The following is a 7,860-nucleotide window of genomic DNA, read 5'->3' as shown; positions in this document are numbered from 1 at the left end:
TAATTTCTGAGAGTAAAATGTGCGGCTTGGCTGCACATTTCACTTTCTGTATCACGCGGGAATAACTAATAGCGCCCGCAACATGCATTTGCATGTTGCGGGCGCTATTAGTTTCGGGGTGGATGGCCGCGCGTTTTGCACGCGCTATTACCCCTTACTGTATAAGGGGTACAAATAGCGCGTGGAAAACGCGCGGCCAAACGCGGGCTAACAGCTCCACCAGAGAACACTGTACTGTATCGGCCTGAGAGTGCCTATTCCTGCAAGGCCTCTGGGGGAGGAGCAGAGTTGAACGGCATAGTCTGCAAATGCAGATGGACTAAAATTAAAGGCTGGGGACTAGGGCCGCTTGGTGGAGACCTCATTGTCTCTACACACCTCTGACTCTTAATGAAAATGCTGGACACTCTGGCGGGGTATTTAACAAACATTTACTGCAACTAAAAACACTTGAAGTCCGGTTCACAAAAATAATTCTCACAAAAACCAAACAGTCCAAAGGTAGCTCTTCCCTGAGTTCTAACAGCTGAGTCAGTGTCCCTAAGGTGGCAAACACTAGGAGAAAGCTAACCTTCCAGGCTGGATTCTTCCATTGGGCAGCAGTGTGCGTGGGGGCTGTTTGCCAGGAGCAAGAGTTGTCCGGGAGTGTGTTCGTTGCCATTTTTCCCTCCTAACCATCTTGAGACTTCATCTTTGGAGACAGATGTTCCGCTGTGTCAGATGCTGAGTCATTGGATGACTTAAACTCTCTGTAGGCACAGAATCCTCACTGAGCTGAGTGTAGTTTTCACTCTGTCCATTTTAATATTGTGATTTTTTTTTTTTTTTTTACCTATCACAGATTTTAAACTCCCCCTTCGCTTTTCATGTTGCCAGCAGGCATTTAGCTGCAAATCGCTAGGTTTCAGACACTGAAGTTGCTGTTTCCCCTCAGCCCTAGTTGCTGGTGAGAGTACATTAGGAACACAGGTAGACAGTAACTTTTAAACAGGTGCATGGGTGCACATATACATGTGTATATGGGCGCAGAGCCAGATACGCAGCAATTTTATATCCTATGCGCCTATTATAAAATAGCCCTGGTGCGTGGATGTGTGCTTCTAATTGTAAGCTTGTGCATGCACAGCGGCGTAAGTCAGTTGTGGGATGTGCAAGTGACAGAATTTTGTAACAATAATATTGGATGGACACGCGCATGTGTTACATGTGTGCCCATCTCCCAATTTGGCATGTGCCTGGCTTTTAAAATTCACCTTACAGATTCTGTCTATAGCACTGGGCATAGGATCATACAAGGTGCCCGCTTCAGACTGAAAGATGAGGAGAGAAATGTCCATGTGAGCTGATTATTTTGCAAAAACATCAGAGCAAACTACAAAAGAGATAAATACATTGTCAGTTTAAAAATCACTTTTGCTATTATTTCATAATTTGCTCAGAAAAGTGACTGAGTCAGAGAACAGTTATTGTCTCTGAGTGGGGAATGCCCGGTACTGCTATGCAGAATAAAAGAACAAATGTACGAAGTAAATGTAACAATAAGAAAAAATATTTAAGAAGCTAATGTTTGTCTTTATTGTAAAATCAGAATGCCCAACTGTTAAAATAAAGCTGTAGCCACCGCTAATTTGTCCCCAATCTAAAGTGCAAGATAATTTGTCCCCAGTCTAAAGACAAATCTATGCTCAGTGACTGTTATCAGCAAAAACATTACTTTTGCAGCAGAAATGATATTTCCCTTGTATTTTAGGACATTTTTATGGTGTCCTTAATGAACTGAGATCTTTATGAAGTTTCATACACCACATAGAGAGGATGGAGTGAAGCTGGGAGAGAGAGAGAGAGGCTGAGCAAAGAGAGGTTTATGTAAGGAGACAGAAAGGATAGAACGTGGTGGAGGGAAAGAGAGAAGGGAGAGAGGTTGGGGAATGAGAGAAAGGGGGATGGGCTAGTGGGAGAGAGATTGAGAAGGGAGAAAGACTAAAGGAGAGAGGCTGGTGTGGGAGAGAAAATTGAGGGGGGGAGAAAAGCTCAAGGGAAGAAAAAGAAGAGAGGCTCGGGAAGTAGAGAGATGGGAAAGAGAGAGAGGAGAGAGGCTGGTGGGGCAAATAGAGAAAGAAGAGAGGCCAGAGAGGAAGAGAGACTGGTGGAGAAGAGAGAGGAGAAAGGCTGGTGTAAGATGGAGAGAAGAGGTGGGAAAGGGAGGATAGGCAAGAGATGGGAGAGAGAGGCTAGAAGGAAGAATGAGAGGGAAGAGAGGCTGGTGGAAAAGAGAGAGAGAGGAAAAAAGAGAGGCTGCTGGGGGGAGGGAAAACGGATAATGAGGAGGAAGAAAGGCTATAGAGGGGAAGAAAGAGAAGGGAGGAGGCAGTGAAGGGAGAGAGAAGACAGATGCTGGTGGGAGAGAGAGAGAGAGGAGAGAGAGGCTGCTGTCCTGCCTGAAATCCTGTCATTCGTGACTGGCGTTCTATCCAGTTTATCAATAATTGGTGCTGTTGGTGCCATTAAGCAGAAGCTGAGGCATTTACTGTTTCCTAGGCCCACCTGAATAATCAGTAACGGGTGTCAGAGGTGGGTTTTCTTCAGCTGTTTGGTTTGTTAATGTTTAGTCATATATTCTGTGTTTTATATGTTCTTTGGAACTCACTTAGAATTTCAGATGATGTGAGTAATGAATCCTTTTTTATGTTTACATCTTCTTTATTTCATTTTTGTCACATTAAGCACACAATCTCGGCAATGGTGAGTTCTTATCCACTGCCGAGAAAGAACATAACAAAGTATAAGTAAAGTCCAACAACGTTTAAAGTATCCCTTCCCCCCCTCCCATACACTTCCTCATCCATATTTCCCAAGCTGTTAGCCTGTTACCATCCTTCAATGTAACTCAGGCTGTACTGACTGTACAATGCAATCCCTTTACTCCACTGTAGGTCACTTACAGTCATACTGTGGACTTTAATGTGGCAACGATTGCACATACATATTCCAAATCCGCAGAAAGGTAAACTTGGTTTTTGACAAATCATATTTAACCACATACGTTTCCATAACACAATAATGAAAAATGGCATTTCTTAGCTGTGAAATTGCAGGTGACTCAGGCACAAGTCATTTCGGCAAAATTGCTTTTTTTTTTACTTTCTATATCGTAGATGCACAAATCCACTGTGAAAAGGCACCCCTTGTAAGTTATCAAATAATATTACTTCTGCATCTAAAGGTACCAGTAATTGAGAAAACTAAGTCCAAAACTTTTCACCAAGAACCTTGTATCATCGGACATGTCCAAAATTGGTGTCCAAGAGTTTCTGTAGCTCCTCTGCACTTTGTACACAGGTCTGACGTGGTCAAGTGCATATCTTAACTTGCTTCTGTGGAATATTAAACCATAGTAAAAGTTTGTGTTGGATTTCTCTCCAATCCATGTTGCCAGTGAGTTGTTTAAGTCATTTAAAACAATTGACATAATTCTGCCCTGTAAGATCAATGATCAATTCATCCTGGCAGTGATTCCTTTGGGATAGATATTCCATTGACTTATGAGTGGGGGGTTTTCAAAAACTTATAAAACCCTGAAATGGTGTGGCAAGAGGAATCTTCCTGATTGAGAAGATCTATAAAAGAAATTGTCTATTTCTCATGCTCAAGCTTTTGCTTATTTAGGGAGCACGCGTAATGCCTCACTTGCAAATAAGCAAAGAAATGCTTGTGTTCCAGATTAAAAGTATCTTGCAACTCCCAAAAATCTGGACCTCATCCTCAAAAAGATGCCACACAGTTTGGAGACCCAATGAGGCCCATCTTGTAAAAACAGCCGACCGAATTCCGGGTTGGAAATTCAGATTTCCTGCAATAGGGAGAAAACGAGAAACCCTATAATTCAATTTCATTTGTGGGTAGACCCATCGCCAAGCTTTCAAAAGAGCCTTAATCACTGCACTTTGTTCTGGGAGCTGGGAGGCATTACAAGGTATAAGAAATCTAAACAATTCTTGCCCCAGCCCTTGGACATGTAAAAGGTAGTATTCATTACCCAGTCCTCTATATATGAATCTTTGTAAAATTATAATTAAATGCCAAAGATTTCCCAGGTATGGAGACCAAGAGTTTGAGGGTAACTCTGCGGTCTCTCCACAGCCGAGTTGCTGGGACACTGGTGCTACCCTTGCTCTACCTGTTCCGTGGATAAATGGAGAACTTTTATTTCCAGAAGTGTTAATCTGGCATCTTTCAGGAACACTAAATTCACTTAAAAATATGCACCCTTGAAACTATTCTTCTGGTCATCAGGAAAGTCTCCTTCTACAATTTAATATTTACAGCTGTGTGCAAGCAACCTCGGGGGAGTTGTTCAGAGCATTTTCCAGTTCCTTTGCTTCACTGTTGACCTAAACAAGCTCTGATAATAGAGAACACCAATCCATTGTCTTCTAGAACATCACTAATGAATAGGACCTGACGTCAGAGGATATGCTGAATGACAGGGGAGCTTAGGGCAGATGGTGAATCAAAGGACCACGTGATCATTGTCTTAAACCTTGTTCGTTTTTGTTTTTTTTTTTAATTTCCAAACACATCAAAGCTGTTTGTCTTGCAGGTTTGTACTTTACCCAAGGGAAGCCTGCTTTTTACATACTGTGCAAGAGTTCCCCATATACTGCACCACCATGCCTTAGGTAGCCATTCAAATATAGAATCAACCCCCTGTCCTCTCCCCTTCCCTATCTCCCCCCCCCCCCCCCCCCCCCCCCCCCGGACACACATGTATACATTTCTGTTTTGGTGACAGTTCTTTTAAATTTATTTAGTAAAAATTAGAAATAGACCACAACATGGAGGGTTTTAATTTGAAATAGTCCAAATGGATATTGATATTAATACTTTCCTTACTATATGCATGATAAATGAATTGTTGCATAGTTAACATTACTGTAGTCAGATGGGAATAGTAGCTATGTCCAGTTATCTAGCAATATACCCAAGGCTCAGCTCACTCAGCTTCGGGACTTTGAAAAATGAATGGCCACAAAGAGTTTGATGCAAAAAAAAAAAAGAATCACAGTTCCATGTTAAAAAACAAAACCTGTGGCTCAGAGACAATCCAAATAAAACCCCAGCTCCCACTCTGATTTGCATAAAACATTTCTGAAGTTCATTATAATATAGATGAGCCTCATGATCTTTCTTTGCATATGCGCAATCACACTCTTGCCATCAGCAAAATCTGGGACTGAGTGGGGGAAGGATACCGAGTTGCTGGAGGCGAGTGAAAGATGCAGATGTATCTGGAGGAATAAATGGTTGTGTGCAGAACGGAGGGTGAAAATGAAGAGTGTATGATGGCGTGCACCAAATTATTATTGTTTTTCAAGCTGTGATAAGTAATTATCTTTTTTTTTTTTTTACAAACTTTTCCCTACTAAATTATTCAGAGTAGTAAAATCACATGCAGACTGTGATACATTACAGGAGGACCTTGCAAGACTGGAAGATTGGGCATTCAAATGGCAGATGAAATTTAATGTGGACAAGTGCAAGGTGTTGCATATAGGGAAAAATAACCCTTGCTGTAGTTACACGATGTTAGGTTCCATATTAGGAACTACCACCCAGGAAAAAGATCTAGGCATCATAGTGGATAATACTTTAAAATCGTCGGCTCAGTGTGCTGCAGCAGTCAAAAAAGCAAACAATGTTAGGAATTATTAGGAAGGGAATGGTAAATAGAACGGAAAATGTCATAATGCCTCTGTATCGCTCCATGGTGAGACTGCACCTTGAGTACTGTGTACAATTCTGGTCGCCGCATCTCAAAAAAGATATAGTTGCGATGGAGAAGGTACAGAGAAGGACAACCAAAATGATAAAGGGGATGGAACAGCTCCCCTATGAGGAAAGGCTGAACAGCTTAGGGCTGTTCAGCTTGGCGAAGAGACGGCGGAAGGGGGATATGATAGAGGTGTTTAAAATCATGAGAGGTCTTGAACGAGTAGATGTGACTCGGTTATTTACACTTTCAAATAATAGAAGGACTAGGGGGCATTCCATGAAGTTAGCAAGTAGCACATGTAAAATTAATCGGAGAAAATTCTTTTTCACTCAACGCACAATAAAGCTCTGGAATTTGTTGCCAGAGGATGTGGTTAGTGCAGTTAGTGTAGCTGGGTTCAAAAAAGGTTTGGATAAGTTCTTGGAGAAGTCCATTAATGGCTATTAATCAAGTTTACTTAGGGAATAGCCACTGCCATTAGCAATGGTTACATGGAATAGACTTAGTTTTTGGGTACTTGCCAGGTTCTTATGGCCTGGATTGGCCACTGTTGGAAACAGGATGCTGGGCTTGATGGACCCTTGGTCTGTCCCAGCACGGCAATTTCTTATGCTCTTATGTTCTTATCTGATGCTTCTTATGCCAGCTGTTTCTCATATTTTGGGTGAATCAAACCCACAGAATGTGCAGTTGGGGTGCTATTTTCTAAAGGGTTATTTTGTTTTTTCCCTCCATTCTTTGAACAAAATATTTGAAAAATAATAGCTTACTGCCAGTTGTTATTGATAGCTTACTTAGCAGTGAGCTACAGTAGAGGTAGATAAATGATAAATAGGCCATCAATATAGAAAGAAAGAGATAGCTAATGAGACAGATAGAGATGGTCTAGTGACTTAGTGGCAAGAGCCGTGCCCCGACAGGCGCAGGACTTGTGTTCAGGTTTTTTGTTCACAGGGCTGCCCTGGGCTGGGGAATGCTGCAGAGTCAGTGCCCACAGCCCTTGGTTTGGGGGCGGGGGGGGGGGGGGGGGAGTCCCAGCCATCGTGCACTGGTGGCACTCGTTGGCCAGACTCAGGGTGCAAACACACCGGATTCCAGAGGGAGTCACAGTCCACAAAGGGGCTATCGCTGCAATGACCAGGTCATAAAAATAGGAATTAAATTGAAATGAAAGCTCCGGATATAGCTCAACAGAGGCTGGTTACAATTTGGAAGCCCAAAGGAGCAGGGCGAAAGTGCCAGGCCGAAACAAAAGGTCTCACTACCTAGGATGATACAAAAAAATATGAGAGACCCTATAGAACAGTGGTCCCCAACCCTGTCCTGGGGGCCCCCCCAGCCAGTCGGATTTTCAGGATATCCACAGTGAATATGCATGAGAGAAAATGTGCATGTTATGGAGGCAGTGCATGCAAATCTTCTCTCATGCATATTCATTGTGGAGATCCTGAAAACCCGACTGGCTGGTGGGCCCTCAGGACAGGATTGGGGACCACTGCTGTAGAATACCACCCTGAGTCCTTTCTGAACGGGCAATGAAACGTAGAACAAAGAAAGAAATAGAACTGTCTTCTCTGTGAACCTTTTTCTTTTTATTTAACCACATGTGACTAAAACTGAATTTAAAGTAGAATTAGGATTAGAACAGTCTTTAGCATTGGTTCGCATGCGAACAAACAGCATTTCGGTGACATTGTCCGTAGGAGACATTTTCTTGTTCTACAGCAACTCCACGGATCTGGTGCAGTGGTAGCCCCTTGGGGAATTCCATTCAGTTTCATAGCACCCCCAGGAAGTGTTTGGATAAACTGGTAGATTGTTATTGTATATAAAATGTCAGTTTTCTACACATTTCTTAAATAATAATGGAAGGGAGCCTGAATATGACCCCTTCCACCTTCTGTGCTTCACCGTGCGACTCACATTCAGTTTCCATGTGGACATATTGCATTACATTATAAATGTGATTGCCTTCACCATATTAAGAATCCAATTAAGTTAATTTTCCCATCTATCCTGCCAGCCCATGGCACCAGCAGATGTCAAATGAGAGAGAGCAGGGAAGGCTAGGACCAGCCCCTTCTCCC

The sequence above is a fragment of the Rhinatrema bivittatum genome, unplaced genomic scaffold, assembly GCF_901001135.1.
Source record: "Rhinatrema bivittatum unplaced genomic scaffold, aRhiBiv1.1, whole genome shotgun sequence".
In the NCBI taxonomy this organism is placed as follows: Eukaryota; Metazoa; Chordata; class Amphibia; order Gymnophiona; family Rhinatrematidae; genus Rhinatrema; species Rhinatrema bivittatum.
Note: the sequence above shows the minus strand (reverse complement) of the source record.